Genomic DNA, 27,147 nt, shown 5'->3' on the forward strand with positions numbered 1-27,147 from the left:
TATTACAGGCTTATGAACATTCATAACATCTTATAAACACAGTCGTGCTTTGGTTTAAAAATGATTTCCTTTGTTTTTGCAGCACATAATCCTCCATCCTCTGAGCACAAACATGCACTAAAAGTCTGCTGTGTTGTCACCTTCTGATATTAAAATAAATGTATAAATAATAAACAAACACAAATGAATCAGGTCCAGGCAGAAAACCGTTAGAAAGAAGTATCCTTTGACAGACGTACATTTCAGCCAATAAGAATAACGATCCTTGACAAGCAACCAATCAGAATCGACAAAGACCGGTCTCTAATGGCAACGGAGGCGGAATTTCCCACGCTGGAGATTCTGGATACTGGAAAACCATTTCTCTTAAGTCCCGCCTCCTGGGTTATCTGACTGGCTATGGTGTCGCAGTTTCCGCGCTATGACTGGGTAAGACTAGCCAGAGTGTGTAAATCTGGCCAATCGTAATGGAAGAGGCGGGGTTTGGAAAATAACGTTTGGAAAAGCTTGCCATAAAGGCGAACGGTGAGCCGAGTGGTGATAAATGTCTTCTCTGTAGAATTGCCCAGATAAACTGGACAAATAACAGATAAAGAGATTATCCTGCAGGTAAGGACAGAGTTATTTTATTTCCTATAAATATTTATTTGCTTTTTGGCTTGCCATTTTTTTTTTTTTAGTTGCTAGCCATGGAAAAGCGCCGGAATGCTAACAGGTAAGCTGTAATGGCTGTATTACAAACGCGCTCGGTAGTCTGTGTAGAAGTGTACTATAGAGCGCCCGCCAGAATGGTGTACACACCCTATCTAGTACACTACGTAGGAAAATCCTGGGCATTTAGGATGCGGCTCGTGGAAATGTCCCTATTGCTAGGACAAACGAGTAAAATTTAATTTCATGGTTTGTTGTAAGATATTTTTAGTGAGCATACGGACAGATTAAAGGTTTAAACAACGATTTTGAAGGAATAATTTAGTTTGCATGCTGATATTTTTTAAACAAGGTTAAGTTAACCTGACTAGCTTTACCTAGTTAGTTGTTTTCTTAATAAAATAACATCTCAACACTTCCTGTTTATTGTCCTAAATGTGAAATAACATTCATAATAAATGATAAGAATGGAAAGCAAAAGCCTCTGTGCATAATCTGTCCATAAATAATGCTCATTTTTGTTCACAGGAATAATAAGCACATCATCAAATTAATCAGAACCCTTTAGTGAAGATGTGCATTTCAATATTCAAATGATTTTGATATTCAGTTTATAAAATTCTGCGTATTAATCAGTTCTGTTTAAATATCTTGAAGCGCATGGTTTTTTCTTTTCATAATGATCCTACAAAGATCCCTGCAAGGATCCTTCAAGATCCTCAAATGCCCCTTTTCCACCAAAGCAGTTCCAGGGCTGGTTCGGGGCCAGTGCTTAGTTTGGAACCGGGTTTTCTGTTTCCACTGACAAAGAACTGGCTCTGGGGCCAGAAAAACCGGTTCCAGGCTAGCACCAACTCTCTGCTGGGCCAGAGGAAAGAACCGCTTACGTCAGCGGGGGGGCGGAGTTGTTAAGACCGACAACAATAGCAAGAACGCGAAAGATCGCCATTTTTAAGCGACAAGAAGCAGCAGCTGTACAAATGCGAAGTCATTTATTATTATTATTTACCCCTTTTCCACCAAATCAGTTCCAGGGCTGGTTCGGGGCCAGTGCTGGTGCTGGTTCACAACTCGTTCAACTTGCGAGCCAGCTGAGAACCAGTTTGCTTTTCCATAGCTCGCGGTGCTAAGCGGAGCCACGTCATTACGTCGCTGTATACGGAAGTTACGGCGCTACATTTACATAAACCTTGGCGCGAATATCAAAGTAAAAACAACACGGAAGAAGCAGCAGCAGCAACAACAACAACAACAATAATAATGGATGCAGGGTTTTTTCTAGAAAAATTTAGTATGAGGGCTCTCACCATGGCGAGGGAGCGAAGCGGGGGGGATGGTGCCGGTTGTTGTCCCCCCCCCCCCGCCGTGCAAAGCCTTTGAAAAATGCTCCAATGGGACATTCTGAGGCTATCTGAGAGGGAAAGTGTAACAAATTGTCTGTCAACATTGAAAAAGAAAGAAGTAATCATCTTCTGCCCCGGACAGTCTTTGGCTTTCTTCCGCTTCGTGCCGCGGGATGACATCTTTAAATGCCCAAGTGTCAACAAAAACAACTCGCGAACTACTTCTGTCAAAAGCTCCCGCGCCGGTGAGTGAAAGGTCATTCAGTCTCGAGAAATCTCGCTCTACAAGTCAGCTGACCTTGTATGGAACCCATGTCAAATCTCGCGAGAGCAGCCGCGACAAGTAAACAACTAAACAACATGGCGCCTCAGTCTGGAAAACACCAATTCAGATTGTTTTTGCACCGTCTGGCGGTGTATCTACTATGATTGGAATATTTTTGGAGCAATTATAACGTATTTGATGATCAGACACATTGTCACGTGGTGTTGCTGGGATGTTTTCACGGAGTCGGTAAGGGGGCGCACGCCAAGAGTAAGAGGGCGCAGCGCCCCTGTTCCCCCGTTTAGACGAAAGCCTGGGATGACTTCGCGTTTGTACAGCTGCTGCTTCTTGGCGCTTAAAAATGGCGATCTTTTGCGGTCTTGTTATTGTTGTTGGTCTTATCAACTCTGCCCCCCCCCGCTGACGTAAGCGGTTCTTTCCTCTGGCCCAGCAGAGAGTTGGTGCTAGCCTGGAACTGTTTTTTCTGGCCCCAGAGCCAGTTCTTTGTCAGTGGAAACAGAAAACCCGGTTCCAAACTAAGCACTGGCCCCGAACCAGCCCTGGAACTGCTTTGGTGGAAAAGGGGATCCTGTTGTTGTTGTTGCTACTGCTGCTTCTTCCGTGTTGTTTTTGCTTCGATATTCGCGCCAAGGTTTATGCAAACGCAGCGACGTAACTGACGTATACAGTGACGTAATGACGTGTCTTCCCTTAGCACCGCGAGCTATGGAAAAGCAAACTGGTTCTCAGCTGGCTCGCAAGTTGAACGAGTTGTGAACCAGCACCAGCACTGGCCCCGAACCAGCCCTGGAACTGATTTGGTGGAAAAGGGGTATGTGAAGAATCTCAGTCATCCAGGTACATAGTAATCTGTGGTTGGTAGAAGAGAGCAACTGGACTTGCTTGAAGATTCTTGAAAACGTTTTGCCTCTCATCCGAAAGGTTTCCTCAGGGGCCGTCCACACGAGTATGTTTTTGTCGAATCCGCATAAATACTTTTATCATTTCAGCCTCGCGTCCAGACGGATCTGGCTTTTTCGAGGTGTGAAACCGGTATTTTTTGAAAACGGGTCCCAAAGTGGGAAGATCCTAAAACGCCGGATAGCACGGAGTCGTCTGGACGGCGAATGTGGATTTTTTTTTTTTCAGAAACGATGACGTATAAACCCCGCCTCTCTAACCTTTAATCTCAGCCTCCGCCGCTAGACGCGTCATAACAACAATAATGGCGGACTACAGGCTTCTACCATATAGTTCCGCTTCATTGTCGGTCCACACAAAAGACTCTCCTCTTCCTCTCAGAGTTGCGCCGGCCATGATCGTCCTCTTCTCGTGTTATGAGCTTGTTTGTAAACAGCGCGTGACCTTTATACGCATGCTCCATGGCTTCTCTTCCGGTGTTAGTGTATTGGTGTGGCGGCGTCACAGCGCCACATACAGGCCTGGCATATGTACTACAGTGTTTTGGGTCGTTTCCAGTGAATCCGTGTGGACGCAGATATTTCTGGAAATGGCGTCGTGTTTACGGAGATTTTTTTTTTTCAAAACGACAGCGTATTGGGTGAGGCCGCGTACTCGTGTGGACGGGCCCTCAGTTCTGTCTGACTAATAGGGAGTATCAAGTATTTATCCTCTCCTGGATCATCATGGAATCCGAATCAGAATGCTGATGGCTGCATAGTAGGTGGCTGATAAATGATGTCTTATTGACACCCACCTCTGTTCAGTGATGGTCGTTCCAGGTTGACAAAAATGAACGATCCTCTCTGGCTAAGATGTCTGCCAGTTTTCTGGAAGTCCTCTCATACTCCCGCACCAGTCGAAGGGATCTCATCCCAAAGTGCGTAGAAACATATCTCCGAAGGATCCTTCTAAGGATCTTTTAAAGTGCATATCCTGGACCATGTTATGGTCCATGGAAGTAAAGAACAAATCTTCCTTGGTGGAAATGTAATCAACCAGGTAGATAGCTTCAAATACCTTGGCTCAATGGTAAGGATTGACGGAGATTCAACACCAGAGATTTGTGCTAGGTTAGCAATTGCAAGAGATGCCACCAGCCAGCTAATTGGATTGTGGAAGGCAAAAGAGATCAGCCTGAAACTGAAGAAACAATTGGTGAAATCTCTGGTTTGGAGTAGAGCCCTCTGGTGCAGAAAGTTGGACATTAAAGCAGAGTGATATGAAGAAGATAGTCATTTGAGCTGTGGGTATGGCGTAGAATGCTGCAGGTCAGTTGGAAAGATAGAAAGACCAATGCATGGATTCGCCAAAGGGTAGGAGTTTCAGAGGGAGATGGTCTGCTTGCTCAATTGAAGAAGAGGATGTTGTCTATGTATGGACATTGGAAACTATGTTCAGGTGAGAGTAGAAGGGAAGGCCTGGCCAGGACGAAGGAAACCAGGATGGATTGATAACAGCAGGCTGTGGACTGCTAGTGGAATGGCCGTGGCCAGAGAAAAGGCGTGCAAGAGAATGCCGATGGTTCTATGAGGACTATGGCAATGCAGCATCCTGGACCAATTTAGTGTGTTTTTTTTTTATATATATATATATATATATATATATATATATATATATATATATATATATATATATATATATATATATATATATATATATATGAAAGTAAGTATGTCCCTTTACACACTCATCCAGAAGGGTAATTTTGCACAAGGCCATCCGTCTACAGCAGAAAAAAAATAAAATAACAAAACGCGTCTGGAAAAATCCCAACGGTTTTTTATGGAGCCAGATTGATCCAGATTTGTGACGTCACGTCCGGATCCGCCAGCAGGCTGAGAGCGCCTGCATGGATTCAGTGCACAGTCTGTGTACACCAGGGGTGTCCAAACTGATCCATAAAGGGCCGTGTGGCTGCAGGTTTTCATTCCAGCCATGCAGCAGCACCCTGATTTGGCTTATTCAATCAACTGACACACCCACCCTTTAATCAAGGGTGGGTGTGGCTGCAAGTATTTGACTATGTGAAGACAATCAATCAGTTGATTGAATGAGCCAAGTCAGGTGTGCTGCTGCATGGCTGGAATGAAAACCTGCAACCACACGGCCCTTTATGGATCAGTTTGGACACCCCTGGTGTACACCAAGTTTAGCAGCCAGCGGTTTTGCATTGGAATCTGGAATTGTTGCCTGAGCGCAGTGTTCCTTCACCTTTGGATGAAGAATATAATGAGATGTCAGGATTGGGGCTTCATCTGTGTGGATTTGATGATGATTCAAATATTCAATAGTAATTCAAAATTACTATTATGTATTGATTAGGGATGTTAACCGATGACCGTTTGACCGGTGGTTGACCGAATCAACGTCAACCGGTTAATTTTTTTTGGGTTGTCGGTTAAAAAAAAAAAATCAATCGTTTTGAAGCTGCCGATTTTGGAGCAGAGAACCTGGCATTCTGTGTTGTAAACACTTGGGGCATGCCATGCGGTGTAAGGACGACAGCTGACAAATCAGAAACACCCATTCAGTTATGTCCCGCCCTCCCGCCCCAGTTGAAGACAGCTGCCGCTCGGCGAGAGAAAAGTGTAGACACAGGCTTTTTAGCTTACAAATTACTATTCTGTTTTTTTTTTTTTTTTAATTATGATTAGAAGGCACATGGAGTTTAGTCCTGCCTTGGCCAGTGCATTCTGAAAGTATGTTTCGGTCTGTAGCCAACAATGCATGTTATTGCAGATCAGATCTCTCCACACAAACTAAAGGCGCAGATGCCGACTTTTTCACAGCTGAATTGTGCAGATCCGATTTTTTTTTTTTGGGGGGGCGTTGGAGTGTCTGAATAATTTCATCAGAGTAAATTCTGTATTAAAATTACTAAATAAGCAAATGCCGTTGAAATTATTCAGACACTCCAATGCCCCCCCCAGGGCTCGAAATTAACTTTTTTTTCTTTGTGTCCCCCAGTGGTCCCAAATTCTGTGTTGTATTGTCCCAAATGGAAGCAATAGTGTCCCCATTTTTTTCCTCTCTGAAATAACCAGTGGTTAATATTATCATATGAAGTTACTATTATATTTGTAACTATGCGATTTTGAACCCTTTATATCATTTTTACAATAAGTCACAAGACACAAGCGACACATGTCCTATACATCATCTACTTCAAAATTACAGTTATTGCATTTTCAGTTTATTAAACTTTGGCGATCTCACTGTATGAATAGATACCCGTTTATTTAAAGGGGCCAACTAGCTCATTCAGAAAATGTTTCAACTCCCTACATCTGCAGTACACTTTAGTTGAAAATAAGACCCCTTTTATGTTCATTTCATCTACTTATACCTTGAATATCTGTTGGCACTTACAAGGCCAACTTATAATTTTCACCATTACCGTTATCCATTTTTATGAACTTTCCGTTATCCATTACCGTTATCCATTTTTATGAACTTTCCGTTATCCATTACCGTTATCCATTTTTATGAACTTTCCGTTATCCATTTTTATGAACTTTCGCTGCCGGGTGCGAATGTTAGCAACATCAGCATAGTGGCAGGTCCGAGCCTAGTTGTGCTGCTGACTGACTAAACTTTCTGAACTAGAAAGACACCAAGAAAACTCAGTTATTCTGTTGAACGGTATCTTCCGTCAATATCATCCACATCATTCCTGTTGCATTTTATAACGTGTCTAACAGTGTTCATTAAGTTCATTCAGTTGCTAGCGTTGCCTGCAGACCAGGCAATGACACTTTGGATCCTGAAGGTCCCGGAGACGTTATGTCTGGGCTTTCAGTTTCTTCCCCGCGGTCGGTCCGCTTCAACCACTTAAGCATTTTTGTTCTGGCAAGAGTCGGCGCAGCGTGTGCGGTAGCAATTCCATTCCAAGTCCATATAATGCGGACTCCGGCCGAAGATTCTAGAACAGAATGCGCTGCTCTGTAGCCTACGGATGCAGGTGCATCGAAAGTGTAGCAACTATGTATTTTTCGCTGTTAACGTTTTAAAATTAAAATTGACAAATTAGGTGAATGTCTACGTATGTGTTACGGCTTTGTAAATAATATTAATGTAGAACTTTTTTCTAGATCTATTTTTTTCCATTGTCCTGGGATTGTCCCAGATATAATTTTGTGTCCCGATGACATTTTTTATGGTCCCCGGGACATCGGGACACCGTTAGTTTCGAGCGCTGTGCCCCCCCCCCCCCCCAAAAAAAAAAAAAAAAAAATCGGATCTGCACGATTCAGCTGTGAAAAAGGCGGCATCCGCCAAAAGGCGCGCCGTTTGCATCCCTGTTAAACTCATAGATTAACCGACTTTAACCGGCTAATCAGGCTCGGTGGTCGGTCAAGATTGTTTTTTTTTTTTTTTTTTAAGTTTTCGCCATCCCTAGTATTGATATTTCTTCATTTAGAAGAGTACTGGCTACTGTAGGAGAAGGATTGCATAAGCTCCACACATGGAATCGGCTAAGCAGGGTTGTATATACATTTAATGTGTTTAACAGATCTCAAACCCTGACACACAAATCCCTTGATACATGTGAAGTGTATTATCTCCCAGCGCTTTCGTGTTTACTTTTGTGTGTGTCAGTAAATAACATTATCCGTGTACCACACAAACACCGGAACACCTAATTTAGAGTATAGTCTCTTTTATTTCTCACCCTGGCAACAGTTAACTTGTGAATTGCCGTTTTTTTTTTTTGGTCTTTTTCTCGGCTCTGCTTGGTCCTCGGCTTCGAGGGCCTCAGTGGATGCGGCACTTCGCCGTCTGTCAGGGGAGACGAACATGCCTGGCTCCTTTGGTGACGCTGATGCAGATGGAGACGGTGTTGCTTTGGGCGTTCGAACAGACGGAACTGCGTCTTTTTTTCAGATCAAGTTGCTTCTTGAAGCCCGTTTCCCACTGCAAATAGTTCTCAAAGTCGTCGGGCTTTATGAAGCAAACCCCGCATATGATGCTGTGGTCTGTTGCATGTTGCCGGTTTTTCCGGGTGCCTCGCATGAAGCGCTCCCATTTCTCTCTCATTGTCCGGTCTTTTGGGAAACGATGAGTACTAATCCCATCATGATTGGTGTTGCTACACCCTCCTACGATACATCTGTTAACCATTTTAATAATTGCGTGATAACGAAGAAATTTGCAGAAAACCACCAGGTCGTTTTCTCATAAACAAACCAGCGCTGATGTAGGATTCAGAGGGAGGCGTCCCGTAAATCAATGTTTCCCGGGAAATCCAAATGCCAAGTTTTTTTCAGAGGCGGACTAATTCACCTCAAATGGCTTGATTTCAACTGAATTTTTCTGGTATTGCGCAAGGTAAAAAAATTGCGGGACGCCTCCCTCTGAATCCTACGCCAGCGCTGGTTTGTTTATGAGAAAACGACCTGGTGGTTTTCTGCAAATTTCTTCGTTATCGCGTAATTATTAAAATGGTTAACAGATGTATCGTAGGAGGGTGTAGCAACACCAATCTTGATGGGATTAGTACTCATCGTTTCCCAAAAGACCGGACAATGAGAGAGAAATGGGAGCGCTTGGTCTACACAGGCTGTGCACTGAAACCGTGCAAAGCTCGCGCAGCCTGCTGGCGCTTCCGCAGGTAACGTCACGAATCTGGCTCCAGACTCCATTGGGATTTTTCCAGACGCGTTTTATTTATTTATTTTTTTTCTGCTGTAGACAGATGGCCTTGTGCAAAATTACCCTTCTGGAGGAGTGTGTAAAGGGGCATACTTTCATATAAAAAAAAAAACTGAAATTGGTCCAGAATATGCACTTTAATTGTTGGTACCGCACCCTCTTTCAATACGGGCTTATAGCCAATGCTCCTCAACAGATCAGAGGTCTCGTACGAGTCTTCAGTAAAATGTGCAGAGGAGAGACCACTTCGTAGGCGCCCAATGTGCCTGTGAACTTCTCGCAAAACGTGTCCAAATCTTTGCAGTTTGAACATTCTTGGGCCATGAATGCAACGTAAATCCACCTTCTGTCGTTGCTGCACCGGCCAGCAACACATCTACGTGGCATGGCGATAAATTAGCTCAAACTGGAGGATCGGCGTTGCAGTCAGCTCTGCGTTTTAGTATAGCGGAAATGGCGATGAGACCGATAGACTTCCTGCTGTGACGTTACGGACGTCAAGGTCATTCACTCAGACTGCTACCTGTATAAATCACTTTAATCATAACAATTACTATATTAGATTGTTAGTGCTTAAAACTATTCCTGTGCCATTCTTGAGGTCTCAAGGCATTTATAAATTAAAAGTGAGGCCATGGTTCTGCGTATCTCCTTTAAACATGGCGTAAGGAAAGAATTTTAACTGAATTCCTGCTGTTGCCTGGCAGGAGTGGAACCCAGTTTGGTCTTCTGTTTTGCTGTTGCATGCTGAGATGCTTTTCTGTTCACCACGGTTGTACAGAGTTGCGATGAGTTCTGTCCTTCCTGGCAAAAAAGCTCGAACCAAATCTGTCCATTTTCCCCGACCTCTCTTATCAACACGGCGTTTGTTTCCACCTGCAGAACTGTCGCTCACTCAACTCACTGTTTTGTTTTTTCAAGATTCAAGATGTCTTTATTGATGCATTGCAGTGAATTAACACTGCATTGCGATCGATTTACATTAAATTTGCTCTTAATATTGATTTTAATCATTAAAAGTATTGAAAGCAATCGTTATGTACTAAAATAACTTATTGCAACATCACTACAATGACTTTAAACATATTTTACATTAGAGAACTATTTGTTATAATAATAAAAACAAGTGACATGAAAATAGATCAAAATCCATATTTGTTAATGAGATGACACATGTAAGGTATGGGGGAATTCTTTATTTGCCAGCTTAAGGTCGGTCCGTATGGTGAAATACCGTGACCGAGGTCTTGAAAGTACTGAGCGAGGCCCTCTGGGCCGAGGTCACGGTATTTCACCATACGGACCGACCTTAAGCTGGTAAATAATATTTATTTTTTTCTTTACCAAATTCTAACAGAAAACGAGAGCGCCCGAAAGGGAAAACCGAGCCGAGCCGCCATTTTGAATCCTCATTCACGGCTGTAATGCAAATTGCTTCCTCCTCGGTATACAAGTGCACTTCCATGGCAGGAAAAAAACTACATTTTGCCGCCTATGTAGTCCCCTATTTATACAAATAGGAGTCATTCAGGATTCAGCCATGTTTTTGCTTGGTGTTAGCAACAGTTACAGGTTTTAGCTTTCTCCTGAAATGTTTTCTTTTATTTCTTCTTCCTCAGGGGAGTAAAACTCGCTTTCGCTGTGAACACTGTCGTTATCGCTATCCATGCTGTAAAATTAATGCTATTCTCCTGAGAAATGCGAAAATAAATGTTGACAAAAGGCGTTCTTGGAGTTACGGGCTTTTATTGCACATCCATGCTTTCAACGTGCCGTCAAAACGCCCTGAGAACGAGATAAAATAAAATCCAAAAACGTAAAGGACTCTGCGGCCTTCCAGAATATTCTCATAGAGAATAATGATAAACATCTCACAAAGGAAATATAACTTAAATATACAGATAATGAAACGGGAGTTATTCGGTTATCAAGTAAACAGCGTTAGCGTTTGTGATTTAGAATAAGTTCACATAGCAAATGATCATAATTAAACACAAATAACGGCATACCTCATTGGCCGCGTTAACTCAAGGGGAGTAAAAGGAAACCTCAGGCTCGACAAGTCTTCACAATCCAACTCTTCATAAACTTAAAACAACAGGTAACCTTGCGTTACAGGTACGCTCCGACGAGCATGCATGCATAGGGCGCAACGACAACGAAAAAAACCCCTTCCTCACAGGATAAAGAACATTAGTTCTGCTATAGTTATACCTTTAAATACATTTACTCGGCTTTACGTTCCCAATTATTTATTAACTAATTTATGAATTTATTTATTTGTCAGTAATGTGAATCATTCTTTTAATTGTCTCAAAATATTTAATGAACTTAAATTGCATAACTGACTCTGATGGCAGCTACATACTATGTTGTGAACAAGCGAGTCGCCAGAGATCCATAACCGGGGTCCGTATCGTAGGATACGGACCTGCTCGCCAGCCAATCAGAGCGCAGGATTTGATGGAAACCGGACTGCGCAAAAAATATCTATTTGTTTGTATTTTGAGACCGTCCAGTTTCTGGTTGTTTCTTGTGTTCCAATTAGTTATCTGTGATCTGGTTGGTGGCAGCCGGTCTCTGAAGTCTGACTTCAACAGTGATCTAGCAAATTTCAGGCACAACTATTCTCTTCTCTCAGCTAGTGATGTCAGTCCATGATGTTGTAGCGCTGAGGCATACCCTGTGTCATACCCGAGATTAGGGCTGGGTAAAAATCGATTTTGGATCGATTCACAGGGCATGAGATCAAGGTTTTTTTTTTTTTTTTTTTTCCCCACAACACGATCTCGTGTGTTGTGTGATTTTTTTTTTTTTTTTTTTTTTTTTTCCTCCCTCAGCCGTCTCGTGCGTGATGACGCAGCTGCGCAGTCGTACGTCGTGACGTTCAAGCACGCACACAAAATGGCCGAGGCCAGAGCCATGGCTGAGGCAGGGAAAACACCGCTCGGCAAGCCGTCTCTAATGAAATCTGACGTGTGGAATCATTTCAAATTTAAAACGACAAAGGACGAAGAGCTTGATAAAACCAAGGTAGTTTGCAAGATATACCAAGCAGAGCTCAGTTATTGTAGGAATACTACAAACCTCAGAAACCACCTGACAAGGTACCGCACTACGCTAACCTTAGCTTCCGACAACAAGCCGCCCGGAGCAAAACAAAAGAAACTGAAGGACCTGCTAGCATTACCGTCAGAGTCTCCGCGGGCCATAAAGATAACAGAGGCCATCGCAACTTTTGTTTGCAGAGATTTACGCCCATACTCGGTAGTGGAAAGTGAAGGATTCAGGCAGCTCATTCAGGTACTCGAACCACACTACGTTATGGTGCAACGTAAACATCTGTCTGAAACTGTGATACCCATGATGTATACATCTGTGAAAGACGCGATACGAATGAAAATGCAGTCAGCAAACAGAGTCGCTATCACGTGTGACATCGCTGTCAACGCAGTCCTAGTATCCACTGTTAGCTCGCCTGGCAAAGCACTACCTCTGTGTCCCAGGGACCAGTATTGCGTTGGAGAGGGTGTTTTCCACTGCGGGTGATCTCGTCACTGCCAAAAGGAGCTGCGTCACCCCAGAACACATCAATGAGCTCCTTTTCCTCAACAAGAATCTCTGTCTCTTAAGTGTGACAGTTTAAGTTTACTGTCTTCATTTTGTTAATATTAATACTTTGGTTAATATTTTTTGTTAATATTTTTTCACTTAAACAATACAATTTGCTGCAACGTTCATTTGCACTTTTTTAATTACAGGAAGATAAGAGTTTTGTTTACAGTTACGTGTGAACTGTCAAATTTACAAAATAAAGACGTGTATTTTGCAACGTATTGTATGGAGATATTTTCATTATTTAAGAGCAGATTGAATTGATTCAGATCGAATCGAATCGTGATTAATCAATTTAAAACCCTAAGAATCGAAATCGAATCGATCTAGGAAATTGACTGTGATACCCAGCCCTACCCAAGATTATCCTCCAAGCCCGTTTCTGCATACATTCAAGTTTGTTTGCTTGAGTTTTTGTGATTCCAGAAGACCAGACAGGGACTGCATATTCTAGGATTGGTCTAATATATGCTGTGTAGATGGTTGTCAAATCACCTTGATAGATATTCTCATGTTATCTGTAGCCGCTTTATCCTGTTCTACAGGGTCGCAGGCAAGCTGGAGCCTATCCCAGCTGACTACAGGTGAAAGGCGGGGTACACCCTGGACAAGTCGCCAGGTCATCACAGGGCTGACACATAGACACAGACAACCATTCACACTCACATTCACACCTACGGTCAATTTAGAGTCACCAGTTAACCTAACCTGCATGTCTTTGGACTGTGGGGGAACCGGAGCACCCGGAGGAAACCCACGCAGACACGGGGAGAACATGCAAACTCCACACAGAAAGGCCCTTGCCGGCCACGGGGCTCGAACCCGGACCTTCTTGCTGTGGGGCAACAGCGCTAACCACTACACCACCGTGCCGCCCCCTTGAGAGATCTTAAACTTCCTAATTTGTTTGAGGAGATGCAGTTTCCTGGAGGCTTTCCCAACCATCTGTTTCACTTGTTCGTCCCATTGAAGGTTTGACTAGACATAAAGGCCGAGCATCTTCAGACATGGAACGACAGCTAAAGGAATGTTATTGATCTGTAATAGTGGCAGTGATGGCGTATTCCGACAGAAAGTAACGTGCATGGCAAAGCATTTACTAATATTTAAAAGCATGTGATTCCTGGGATATCAGTGGCAGGACCACAAAACAAACGAGCAGCTATACCTGGGCAATTCCATGTAAATGTCAACCTCACCATGCAAAAATAAAGCAACATGTAATACATCAAAACCACTCCCGGAGATCTCACCTAGGCCTGTATTTTACAGATGTGAATAAGTTGAACCAATTTGTAACCAACCTAATATGTCACTGTCAGTCTTTCTTTCTTATAATGTAAACCCCAAGCTAAAATCAACTTTGATCATGTACAATTCTATATTATTGCCACAAGCCACAGAAATGTATGCTAAAATCCACAAAACAGCAAAACAATAGCCATCCTAAATATTATTTAAGAACTTTGATAGTTTTAGCTGATATTTAGAGAGTTTTTCAAAGGGTTATGGTGGTTAAATTGCTGATTTTCTAAACATATGCCATGTCTATTTCAGACGCGTCACATCCATAACGGAATTTCGTCACATCCATAACGCTGACTTTTCCTTCCGAAACTCTGCATGAAATACAAAATATTTTAAACAAAGATTTTTTAATATTCACCTTGGACCCCTCTATCAAATGGATATCTCCATTTCGACATTAGGTTTACAATTTCACAGAGTTTGATAAAAATGTACAGTCACCCAAGAAAATTGATACTTTTTCTGTCACATCCATAACGCATCTTTTATTGGCATTTTCTGGCATGCCCTAGATGTACTATGGGAATTGTTCTTGTTCTATCACTTCTCCAGTATGGTACAGCCTTAAAATATGCAACACCTGTTTAAATACTGGGAGACAATAAAACATGCACTGGGTCATTTGTTGCCATTTTGAGTTCAAGTGTCACGTCCATAACGCTGGAATTGCTCTTCTAGAAGTCGATTGAAACATGATGGCGATCGGTGGGCTTCGGAAACCGTCCGAAAGAGTCAAAACAGAGAGGCTCAAGCTGCTCGGACACTTGCTGCGACAAAAAGAGAGTCGGCTCTCGAAAATGGTGTTGTTCGTGGAGGCTGAACCTGGCTGGAAGCAGGGTCAGGGAAGGGCCAGAATTTGTTGGATAGATTTCGTTAGAAAGAACCTTCAAGACCGAGGCACAGATTCGATATTCAAGAAGAAGAGGGACGTGTATGGCGGAGTGATTAACACGACCTGGCACAGTGAGCGGTGGATGGTGGCGGTAGAAGTACTTGCCTCGGACAGACAGCAGTGGACCAGCCTGGTGTGCGGTCGCGATGGAGAGGTCCTTCAAGGACGACAGCAACAGGGATGACTCTGGAGCGCTCCACAGAAGAAAAAAGATGTGATTCCTATCTGACCACAGAACCAATTCGTCTAGGTCAGACTGTAAACTGGAAGGTTGGCACAGGATTCTTGTTTCCAGCAGGTTCTTGTCGTCCACGTATTTCCACACTGGATTGGTGGCATCATCAATAAGTACAAGAAATAGGATGGGCCCAAGTAAGGTTCCTTGCGCCACACCACAAGACAAATATACGGCTGTCATGAACGGTTTTGCGCTCGGGTTTCCGTCGGTGGGGGGTTTATAGCGTCAACGAAACTGACTTCATGTTAGGACTGTTAATGTTAGTCATGTTGTCTGTCGTTGCCCAAATGAGGATGGGTTCCCTTTAGAGTCTGGTTCCTCTCTAGGTTTCTTCCTCATGTCGTCTGAGGGAGTTTTTCCTTGCCACCGTCGCCACAGGCTTGCTCATTGGGGATAGATTAGGGATAAAATTAGCTCGTGTTTTAAAGGAACAGTCCACCGTACTTCCATAATGAAATATGCTCTTATCTGAATTGAGACGAGCTGCTCCGTACCTGTCCGAGCTTTGCGCGACCTCCCAGTCAGTCAGACGCAGTCAGACGCGCTGTCACTCCTGTTAGCAATGTAGCTAGGCTCAGTATGGCCACCGGTATTTTTTGGGTCTGTATTTAGATGCGACCAAACTCTTCTGCGTTTTTCCTGTTTACATAGGTTTATATGACCAGTGATATGAAACAAGCTCAGTTACACAAATTGAAACGTGGCGATTTTCTATGCTATGGAAAGTCCGCACTATAACGACAGGCGTACTAACACCTTCTGCGCGCTTCGATATCTGAGCTCCGTATCAATGTGCTGCCGAAGCACGCAGAAGGTGTTAGTACGCCTGTCATAAGTTATAACGGAATGATTTCACACTGTAGTTGGGTTGAGCACACATTTCTGTGATTCTGGATCTGAAATAGCAATGTTATAAGGTCGGCTATAACATAAGCCGAGCGCAATTCATCCTACACGATGTTCGTCATTTTTAGAGGAGGCTGAGCCTCCCTCGCTGTCTTAGAGCAATCGCCCGTGCTACACACTAAACAATTTTAAACTCCAACATTATCCTGTCTCATGACGAAGGGGTTATAACCCCAGAGGCGGATAATACAAAAAAAAGCTATATAAATATTCTCACAGTACTGTTCAAAAATCTTGGCACCCTATTGTTTTCTTCATACAAACTTTGTTATAGATTTCTGTTTTATGATTTCTACATTATGGAGTAATGAACCGACAGTCTGAGAGAGTTCTACACAAACACACTGGACTTTATGACGCCTGCATGCATGTGAAATGGAAATAAATCGACTAAGACAGGAAAAACTATTTTGGATAAAATAGTCATTGTCCGTTACAAGTAACCAAACTTAATTGTTAACCGAACTTCAGCTCAAGGTCTGATCTTCATTTTATGCTGCGATTCACAACTATTCTATGGTTTTTCCAAAAAAAAAAAGGTAGTACTCGCAAAATAGGGGGCAAGTGGAAATTAACCCCTACTTTCCCCCAGGGCAAGTGGGTTTAAAAGGTAATGTCGAGCCCTGGACTTTAAAATGCATCAACGAAGTGTGTGTGGTTTTTTTTTTTTTTTTTTTTTTTTTTTTTTTAATTAAAAAAAAAAAAAAAACGTTCTGCCAGCATCGTGATTGTTGTCACTGACGTTACATTCAGAAGTGCTAAGTTGTCATTAGGGGTGTTCACACGGCACATATTTGCATCGATGCTGCACCGATGTATTTTGTTGCGATATATCTTACACCGGTGTAAATTTTGTGGAGCGTTCACACGTCACAACCCTGCTTACTAGAGAGAAGCGTGTTAGCACCGGCGCAGCCCCACTCGCGTTCACACGGCAGTTTTTGCGACCGTGCTATACGATAGGAATAATGCGGAAATAAAATATGCGCATGCGTGAAAATGTACTTCCTTTTCCCGGTTGTCATGGCATCACCAAGCGCCGGGAAAACAACGTGGATGAAGACGCCAGTGTTGCCAGATACTGCTGACGTTTTCCAGCCCAAAATATGTTCAAATCCGCCAAAATGCACTTAAAGGGGAAGAAAGGGCAATATATAGAGTAAATATAACAATAAAACACACATTGACGAACCTTATTCAAGACTTACAAAAGTTTTTTGTTCTAAGTTTGGAAAGTTATAGTGTTTTGAAAGTAGCTCGAGCAAACTATTTCCGCAGTTTGAACAGCCCGCCATGATATTAATTTTATCCAATCAGAATGCACGTTCATTTTCTCTGCGTAACACTCATGACGTATGTATGTGCCCAGTTGTGTTGGCTCATTGAGGTTGGGAATAGCACGTGTGAATCGGAAAGTAGGATGAATTGTAAGTGATCGGCTACACAATGCCACAGTGTGTTGCTTTCGGGTGTAATAACAGGACCGATGGAAAGCATAACGATCCTCCAGACGTGTCTTTTCACTTGTTTCCGCTGAAAAACACCAAGCGAGTTCGAGCTTTCTTCTCTTCTTTCGTCATCACCGGAGTCGAGAATACCTCTCCTAGGTTCAAACTGGTACCCTTCGAAGCCATAGCCTGCTTGCAGTGTGTCTTGCGGGATCTCTTCGTATGATTCGACAGAGCTGTCGCTTTCACTTGATGCGCCCGACGCCATGATTACACGCTTCTCTCCTAATGCAGTGGGTAGCGCTGACGTCACGGTCTTTTAAAAATGGCGACTCTTGTGCGGTTTAGCGTACCGACTATTATATTTACAATTACCAAGATATTTCGTTGCTTTCTAGTACATAAATTTAATAGAATACTTAAGAATACGTTACTTTGTCACATCAGCAACCGTATATATTGCCCTTTCTTCCCCTTTAAAACAGCCCAATCTGGCAACACTGGAAGACGCGCAGTTCTGTTGTTGTTGATATTCGCCATTTTGGAAGCGCAAAATACCAGGATGCAGATTATGCAATGCCCATATGTAATCAACTCTCCTCACGTGTAGCGAGTCTACCCCTGTAGCGTTCAGACAGCCCATTTTATATCGGTGCTGTCCCGCAAACTAGCATTTACTCCGGAGTAAATTTCTTAAACCACCTCCCGAACAGGGTTAGATTTGCACCGGTTTAAGCAGCTTTCAGGGGCTACACCGGTATAACTTCGTACCGTGTGAACGCTCTACCGGGGCAGCCCCGGTGCTACACCGGAGTAAAAGTTGCCGTGTGAACACCCCTATTATGAGATATACATGGGGTCATCATATGTCGTCGTTAAGATGCATTCGAGAGATGTTTAAAATTCAAGCAATAGCCGTAATAGGAAAACTTGTCAGTGTTACTCACATACTATCTTGAATTGTACACACGTACGTGATTTGGCTGCATGTTTGGTGTCATTCAGTACGTTTACATGCACGTCCAAATCGAGCTGCTGTCGGTAATCGAGCAAAGGGTCTCAGCAGGGGTGCCAGAGAAATCCAATCCTACATGCACAAGTGAAATCGGGCTATTGTGCAAGGTGCATTGTGCACCCGAGCCACACGTGGCGCTACACGCCCCATCGTGTTGGTACACTTCCGGTTGTCGTCATGAAGAAGAGCTATAGTGTTGCCAGATACTGCTGACGTTTTCCAGCCCAAAACATGTTCAAATCCGCTAAAATGCACTTAAAACCCCCAATCTGGCAACACCGGCAGTTCCGTGTTCAAGCTGTTAGGCTTGCTCTAACAGACTGTATGGCTACAAACTGTCCGGTGCAGACCACTGTTTTGTAAGACAACTTATTTTGCACAATAATATTTTTCTAAAGTCCATTTTTTTGCTTACAATTTAACTTATGTCTTAAACACACAAAGTTCAATTGTTTTGTTTTTATTGACATTCTTCAGATGGATGGATGGATGGATATATATATATATATATATATATATATATATATATATATATATATATACACACACACACACACACACACACACACACATCATCTACAGACATGGGTGACAAAAGTTACTAAATACGTTTCACGTAGGACACACACACAAATACAAATACAATGACTTGTTTATGTACACAATTCACAGCTATGCAACAGATGTATTTGGTGATACAGTAAGTGAGCTAAATTTTAACAGTGCAAACAATGCCACAAAAAGAAAAGATTCATGCCGTTGTCATGATTCGTTGTCATGCCGACCAAGGCTGTTGTGTTTCCCTTGTGGTCTCGTCACTCGTCACTTCCGGAAGGGGCAGTGCTGAAGTAAGTAGCTCGAATACGTAGCTCAATAGGGTTTACATGCACTAAGTAGCTCGGCAGAAATCGCATAATTTAGGTCGTGTAGCTCGATTCCGAGAAATCAAGTTCGGTTCAATTTCAGCCGAATTAAGGTGTGTACATGGCATTTTGAACTTCGATTTCAGTCGAGCAACAGCAGAAATTCGATTCTCTCTATGTGCATGTAAACGCACTGATTGTCTTTGTTGAAACGTCCATTTTGTCCCCAGTCTTTTAATTCTCCTCTGACGTGACCCGGTACATCGCTTCATTCATATTTCCCTCAGGACTGTTTGTAGAAAAGCAGCTCCATGTCATGATGCTCCCACCACCGTGCTTCACTGTGAGCTGGTGGTGGTTCTTGCGATCAACCAGCCGACAGTTTTATTCTCAAAGTACGTTTGGATGATGGTTTTTAACAAGGCGTGACTCCAAAAAGTTTTTAGGATTTTTATTACATGGGTATCTGAAGCATCTCCATTTATTTATTTAATGAAGAAATTGTAATACATTTTTTTTATTTTTTAAGAAATCCTATCGCTATGAATTAGCCTTAAGTGCTGACATAGCATTTAAAAAAAAAAACACCTCACTTTTGGGATCAACCTGTCTTTCTCCAAACGTGTCAGCTGAGTTATAGCTAGAGAGCTTTAGTTTTTGTTTGTTCGTGTTTCAAAAGCGTCCCGATCTTGTCTGAGAATTTTAGACGTGCGCCTCTCTGCATGCTTGTCGTTTAACAGAGGTGGAACGGAGACGGTTCGTTGCTCATCGTCCTCCGTGTAAAAGTCGCTCCTGCTGCTTTCAGGTCGTCCTGCAACTCCGTTCTCGAGCGACTGCTGCCTTTAATCTCCGCTTCCTTGTCGTTAATCCGAGAGCACGTCGTGAAATTTGACGCAAGACGGCTGGCTGTCATGTTTCATCCTGCAGCTTATTGAATTGTTCGTGCTCACAGGCATGTTTTAATAATGAACTTTGGGAAGCTCCTTCTCCTTCACTGTGATGATTAATACTTTGTTGTGTGAGAGCTCTCCTCGCCGCAGTGGACTTCAGTAATAATAGGAGACGGAGGACAGGGTTTCCAGAGGAACAGCACATCTCAGGGAGACGTCCTTCAGCGTGAGACGGGTTATTTCTTTGTTTTTGCGTCACTTTTTTTTTTTTTTCGTCTTTATCATGTCTCTGATATCTGGCAGGTTGGAGGATGTTTCGAGGTTTTAAAGCTGAGAGTAATCGTGTGAAATGAGGAAGTGATCAGCGTCAGCTCGGGTTCCTTCGGTTGTAATTCCCGTCCTTTCTGTTGGCTGAGCCGTAAACCAGATCACGGTTAAACAGAGAAGTTCAGTAACGGTTTAATGATTGATTTGTGCTCGACAGGAGCATTATGGCACCTTTTTGTATTCGCTAATGTTTCTGAGACTCACACGTTTGGCTCGGTTACACCACACGGTTCGTTCATTCATTCACGCTCAAGTTTTCCCGAGCACGCTGTTCTCCAGCTGATAAACCGGGTCAGATCTGTGTTAGTCTGCCAACACCAGGTTCAGTTCTGTCTCTTTCTCTAACTAAAGCAGGCTCTCCTCAGCGCCTCCACACTCACTCAGGTTTATATGAGGATCTGGAGGTTTGTACTCGGACCGATGAACTTCACGCGTCCTCAGTTACGCGGCTCACAGTGACTCGAGCATGTGGCAGGGTCATGCTTTCATCTGGCTTTTAAACCCTTCACCCATCAGCTCCGAACATCATCAGCTGACTACTTATAAGAATTATTTGGGAGAGCGAAAATAGCTCGGTTTTTCTTTTGTCGCCGTCAGTCGAGTGTTTAAAGCAGACCTAGGCATTTTACGGCCCGCGGGCCGCATCCGGCCCCTTGGTTCATTCTGACCGGCCTGCGTAAGGTTAATTAGAAATTACAAAATAAACGTATTTTCTAGGGCTGTAACAATATGCGTATCAAAATCGAAATCGCGATACGCAGAGCCACGATCCGTATCGCGATACAAGGCAGCAGAATCGCGGTACACCCTTTCAAACTTCTCCTCAGCCCAAAAACAGAGGCGCTTCCAAACTTCAATTTATGAATACTTTACTTTTTATTTAAATTACATTTTAAACTTACTTAAATTACTTTTATTTTTTTATATCTATTAGTAAGTCGTTTTTTCGCCGACCTGCGACAATCTTCTGCGAGTCACGCAACGTCCACACTCGCCACTGGCAGAGCATTCATTTCTTTTAAGCGGTCGCCATTCTGGTTGCGACGCGGGGAGCGAATCTGTAAACAAGCAGCTCATTGGCTGGCTAGGTGTGCCACAAGCCAATCACAATCACTTGACCGGAAAGGCATGCAGTGTTGCCAGATTGGGCAGGTTTAGGGTGCTTTTTGGCGGGTTTTGAACATATTTTGGGGTGGAAAACGTTAGCAATATCTGGCAACACTGAAGGCATGTCTGCTTGGGCGGAAGCCTTCTGCGGCAGTTACATTTTGACACGCGAGCAACGTTTCACTATAAAAATTCCGTAATTTCCATCTGTTTTCCGCGATCACAGAAAATCATTGGCCCTATGAGAGTGAGACAGTGAGAGAGCCCCCCCCCAAAAAAAATCTTAACGGATTTACACGATTTGGAAAAATGACTTTTTCAGAACCGAAAAAAACAGAGCTTCCGGCTCAACAGTATTTTGAGAAATAAAACAATCTTTGGATATACAATTGTTCATTTTTGCATACATATTACTCATTCTCTGCAGTGGTCTGAATTATTTGTTATTAAATAGTTAATGTAAGTAAGTAAATGTTAAGTCAAATTTACTACTTTTAAAAATACATTTAAAAAAAATTGTGGGTGTATCGAATCGTGGGTCAAAAATCGCGATTCGAATCGTGAGTTGGGTGTATCGTTACAGCCCTAGTATTTTCTAATTTTACCTCATGCATGGACTGAAATGTGCATTGCTTTTATTTTGAAGTTGTGTTCAACAAAAACGCAATGCGCGCGACATGAACATGACATGAAATCCCACGAAACCTAATCCCGCGATAACTACTTCCGTAATTTGTCCAGACCAACCACAAACTTGTATGTCATCCTTCAAACGGTCCAGCCAATCACATAGTGTGACGTCACCAGCAGGCGCCCGAGCCGATCTGTAGATCTGATTCCTACTTTTTGGTGAATAATCTCATTATTTTTACAAAATATTACATACACAAGTGTCGATATGCCAAATCTCCTCCCCCCCCCCCCCCCCCCCCCATGGCCTGCTCTTAAGAATGAACTGTCCTTGTTACAAAAATGTCTGAAATATATAAACAATCCCCATGCAAATATACTGTACACATTCAGAGCACAAGTTAACCTTTCATAAACCCCTTGCTTTTTTTTTTGTTTGTTTGTTTTCCATTTTACATGTATTGTGTCAGCGGTCTCAAAAGTAGCCGGCTATGGCTTGTTATGCCGCCGGCTATTGTCAGTCGAGTCACAAAATTTAATATTAAATATTTCTGACGGCAAAAAAAGTTGTGAACGTAAATTACATCCACTATGTCATGTATGTCCGTTGCCACGTCAACTGTGTTTACATCCTCGACACGAGTGCAGCCATTACTGCCGCCTGTGTTGCCAGATTGCGCGTTTTCCTGCCCAATTTGGGCGGTTTTAAGTGCATTTTGGCGGGTTTTGAACATATTTTGGGCTGTAAAACGTCAGCAGTATCTGGCAACATATATATATATATATATATATATATATATATATATATATATATATATATATATGTATATTTTTTTTTTTACTTAATACAAGAAATTAATGGATGCCAACGTTTTTGCCAAAATGGTATTTTATTTTCCATTGTTTAGGCAGCTTCAGCATCATACTGTGAGATTCTGTTCAAATTGTTTTTTTCTTCTATGAAGCCTGAGCCATTTACAACCCCGATTCCAAAAAAGTTGGGACAAAGTACAAATTGTAAATAAAAACGGAATGCAATGATGTGGAAGTTTCAAAATTCCATATTTTATTCAGAATGGAACATAGATGACATATCAAATGTTTAAACTGAGAAAATGTATCATTTAAAGAGAAAAATTAGGTGATTTTAAATTTCATGGCAACAACACATCTCAAAAAAGTTGGGACAAGGCCATGTTTACCACTGTGAGACATCCCCTTTTCTCTTTACAACAGTCTGTAAACGTCTGGGGACTGAGGAGACAAGTTGCTCAAGTTTAGGGATAGGAATGTTAACCCATTCTTGTCTAATGTAGGATTCTAGTTGCTCAACTGTCTCAGGTCTTTTTTGTCGTATCTTCCGTTTTATGATGCGCCAAATGTTTTCTATGAGTGAAAGATCTGGACTGCAGGCTGGCCAGTTCAGTACCCGGACCCTTCTTCTACACAGCCATGATGCTGTAATTGATGCAGTATGTGGTTTGGCATTGTCATGTTGGAAAATGCAAGGTCTTCCCTGAAAGAGACGTCGTCTGGATGGGAGCATATGTTGCTCTAGAACCTGGATATACCTTTCAGCATTGATGGTGTCTTTCCAGATGTGTAAGCTGCCCATGCCACACGCACTAATGCAACCCCATACCATCAGAGATGCAGGCTTCTGAACTGAGCTCTGATAACAACTTGGGTCGTCCTTCTCCTCTTTAGTCCGAAGGACACGGCGTCCCTGATTTCCATAAAGAACTTCAAATTTTGATTCGTCTGACCACAGAACAGTTTTCCACTTTGCCACAGTCCATTTTAAATGAGCCTTGGCCCAGAGAAGACGTCTGCGCTTCTGGATCATGTTTAGATACGGCTTCTTCTTTGAACTATAGAGTTTTAGCTGGCAATGGCGGATGGCACGGTGAATTGTGTTCACAGATAATGTTCTCTGGAAATATTCCTGAGCCCATTTTGTGATTTCCAATACAGAAGCATGCCTGTATGTGACGCAGTGCCGTCTAAGGGCCCGAAGATCACGGGCACCCAGTATGGTTTTCCGGCCTTGACCCTTACGCACAGAGATTCTTCCAGATTCTCTGAATCTTTTGATGATATTATGCACTGTAGATGATGATATGTTCAAACTCTTTGCACTTTTACACTGTCGAACTCCTTTCTGATATTGCTCCACTATTTGTCGGCGCAGAATTAGGGGGATTGGTGATCCTCTTCCCATCTTTACTTCTGAGAGCCGCTGCCACTCTGAGATGCTCTTTTTATACCCAGTCATGTTAATGACCTATTGCCAATTGACCTAATGAGTTGCAGTTTGGTCCTCCAGCTGTTCCTTTTTTGTACCTTTAACTTTTCCAGCCTCTTATTGCCCCTGTCCCAACTTTTTTGAGATGTGTTGCTGTCATGAAATTTCAAAATGCCTCACTTTCGACATTTGATATGTTGTCTATGTTCTATTGTGAATACAATATCAGTTTTTGAGATTTGTAAATTATTGCATTCCGTTTTTATTTACAATTTGTACTTTGTCCCAACTTTTTTGGAATCGGGGTCGTAAATAAAATGAATTAAAATTCCCAAAAACGATAGTTACACTTATGCACATCATCGCTGCCTCATGCATCATCAAAGTTTGTCTCACGGCCCCCTTTCCCATGTCACAACGTCACTGCCGGGGTCAGCGTATGGTCAGCGTGACTGCGTATATTTTATATGGGGGTGCCTTGAGAATTTGCATACTTCTGAAGGGTGCCGTGACTGAAAAAAGTTGAGAAACGCTGAACTAGATAATGATGATGATGATGATGATGATAATTATAAAAGATAATAGAAAGTCAGACGTGCATCTGGACTAAAATAATTAGACGAGGAAAAAAAACCGGTTTAGTGAGAAACGATAGGTAATTTGGCCGAGAGGAAGACGGGGAAAATGCTGACATGGCCGATCCGGATAGAAATGCATCACCGAGGAGCGCCTGTTAAATAAAAACATTACCCCAAGGCTACATGTGCATTTATTCTCATCTGAATAGAGCCTTACGCGTTCATGTTCAGAGGAACCCGACCCGTTTCTGGCTTCGGTTCCAGACCTCGGGCTGTACACGCGGTTGAAGGTTTTTGTTTGTGCTTATATGGAGTTTAGCCAGAAGATGAACAGAGTCGAGTTCGGATGAGAAACTGATCCAAACAAGTTCAGGGTCAATTGTGTGGCCTGGATTTTCACTAGTTCTGGTTACTAATTAGTAAAGAGAAGGACTAGACTCGTTGGCGTTGAGTTTGGCTCGGTTCTGGTTGGAGTTATTAACAGTGAATGTGCTGTTTACTGTCGTGTAAATGATCAGCGGATACATTTAAATTTTTTATTTCAATTTTATTTCAAATTAAAACCAACATCACCATTCAAAACCGTATAGTTTTGGATATATATATGCGCAGCATGCTTTTTTTTTTTTTTTTTTTTCGAGAGTTAAAATTGAGTGCGAAGTTGGGGCGTCGTGGCTAAGGTGCCATACCATAAATCCGGGGACCCGGGTTCGATTCCGACCCGAGGTCATTTCCCAATCCCTCCCCGTGTCTCTCTCTCCCGCTCATTTCCTGTCCTGTCTCTACACTGTCCTATCCAATAAAGGTGAAAAAAGCCCAAAAAAAATCTTAAAAAAAAAAAAACGACCGCAAAGTTGGCATTCGAGCTGCCCCGCTGAGCCAGCCAGCCCTGAGTGCGTGACGTCACTGCGGTAACCGGTTTTAAGGCCAAGGCCTTTGACAGCTATAGACCAAAGTCTCGTCTCATCTCATCTCATTATCTGTAGCCACTTTATCCTGTTCTACAGGGTCGCAGGCAAGCTGGAGCCTATCCCAGCTGACTACGGGTGAAAGGCGGGGTACACCCTGGACAAGTCGCCAGGTCGTCACAGGGCTGACACATAGACACAGACAACCATTCACACTCACATTCACACCTACGGTCCAGGGCTCGAAATTAACTTTTTTCTTTGTGTCCCCCAGTGGTCCCGAATTCTGTGTTGTATTGTCCCGAATGGAAGCAATAGTGTCCCCATTTTTTTCCTCTCTGAAATAACCAGTGGTTAATATTATCATATGAAGTTACTATTATATTTGTAACTATGCGATTTTGAACCCTTTATATCATTTTTACAATAAGTCACAAGACACAAGTGACACATGTCCTATACATCATCTACTTCAAAATTACAGTTATTGCATTTTCAGTTTATTAAACTTTGGCGATCTCGCTGTATGAATAGATACCCGTTTATTTAAAGGGGCCAACTAGCTCATTCAGAAAATGTTTCAACTCCCTACATCTGCAGTACACTTTAGTTGAAAATAAGACCCCTTTTATGTTCATTTCATCTACTTGTACCTTGAATATCTGTTGGCACTTATAAGGCCAACTTATAATTTTCACCATTACCGTTATCCATTTTTATGAACTTTCCGTTATCCATTACCGTTATCCATTTTTATGAACTTTCCGTTATCCATTACCGTTATCCATTTTTATGAACTTTCCGTTATCCATTTTTATGAACTTTCCGTTATCCATTTTTATGAACTTTCGCTGCCGGGTGCAAATGTTAGCACCATCAGCATAGTGGCAGGTCCGAACCTAGTTGTGCTGCTAATTGACTAAACTTTCTGAACTAGAAAGGCACCAAGAAAACTCACTTATTCTGTTGAACGGTATCTTCCGTCAATATCATCCACATCATTCCTGTTGTATTTTATAACGTGTCTAACAGTGTTCATTCAGTTCATTCAGTTGCTAGCGTTGCCTGCAGACCAGGCGATGACACTTTGGATCCTGAAGGTCCCGGAGACGTTATGTCTGGGCTTTCAGTTTCTTCCCCGCGGTCGGTCCGCTTCAACCACTTAAGCATTTTTGTTCTGGCAAGAGTCGGCGCAGCGTGTGCGGTAGCAATTCCATTCCAAGTCCATATAATGCGGACTCCGGCCGAAGATTCTAGAACAGAATGCGCTGCTCTGTAGCCTACTGATGCAGGTGCATCGAAA

At 42.6% G+C, this 27,147-nt stretch overlaps 1 protein-coding gene across 1 annotated transcript in view; it reads left to right on the plus strand.

Moving 5' to 3' along the window:
- The first annotated feature begins 509 nt into the window (after positions 1-509).
- The window catches only part of nck1b (NCK adaptor protein 1b), a 215,461-nt gene continuing 188,823 nt past the window's right edge, over positions 510-27,147 (plus strand). Inside the window, exon 1 of the mRNA XM_060922528.1 lies at positions 510-609. The gene's annotated coding sequence lies outside the window, so the exon portion shown is untranslated. The remainder of the gene's footprint in view (positions 610-27,147) is intronic.

The sequence above is a fragment of the Neoarius graeffei genome, chromosome 5 (genome assembly GCF_027579695.1).
Source record: "Neoarius graeffei isolate fNeoGra1 chromosome 5, fNeoGra1.pri, whole genome shotgun sequence".
NCBI lineage: Eukaryota > Metazoa > Chordata > Actinopteri > Siluriformes > Ariidae > Neoarius > Neoarius graeffei.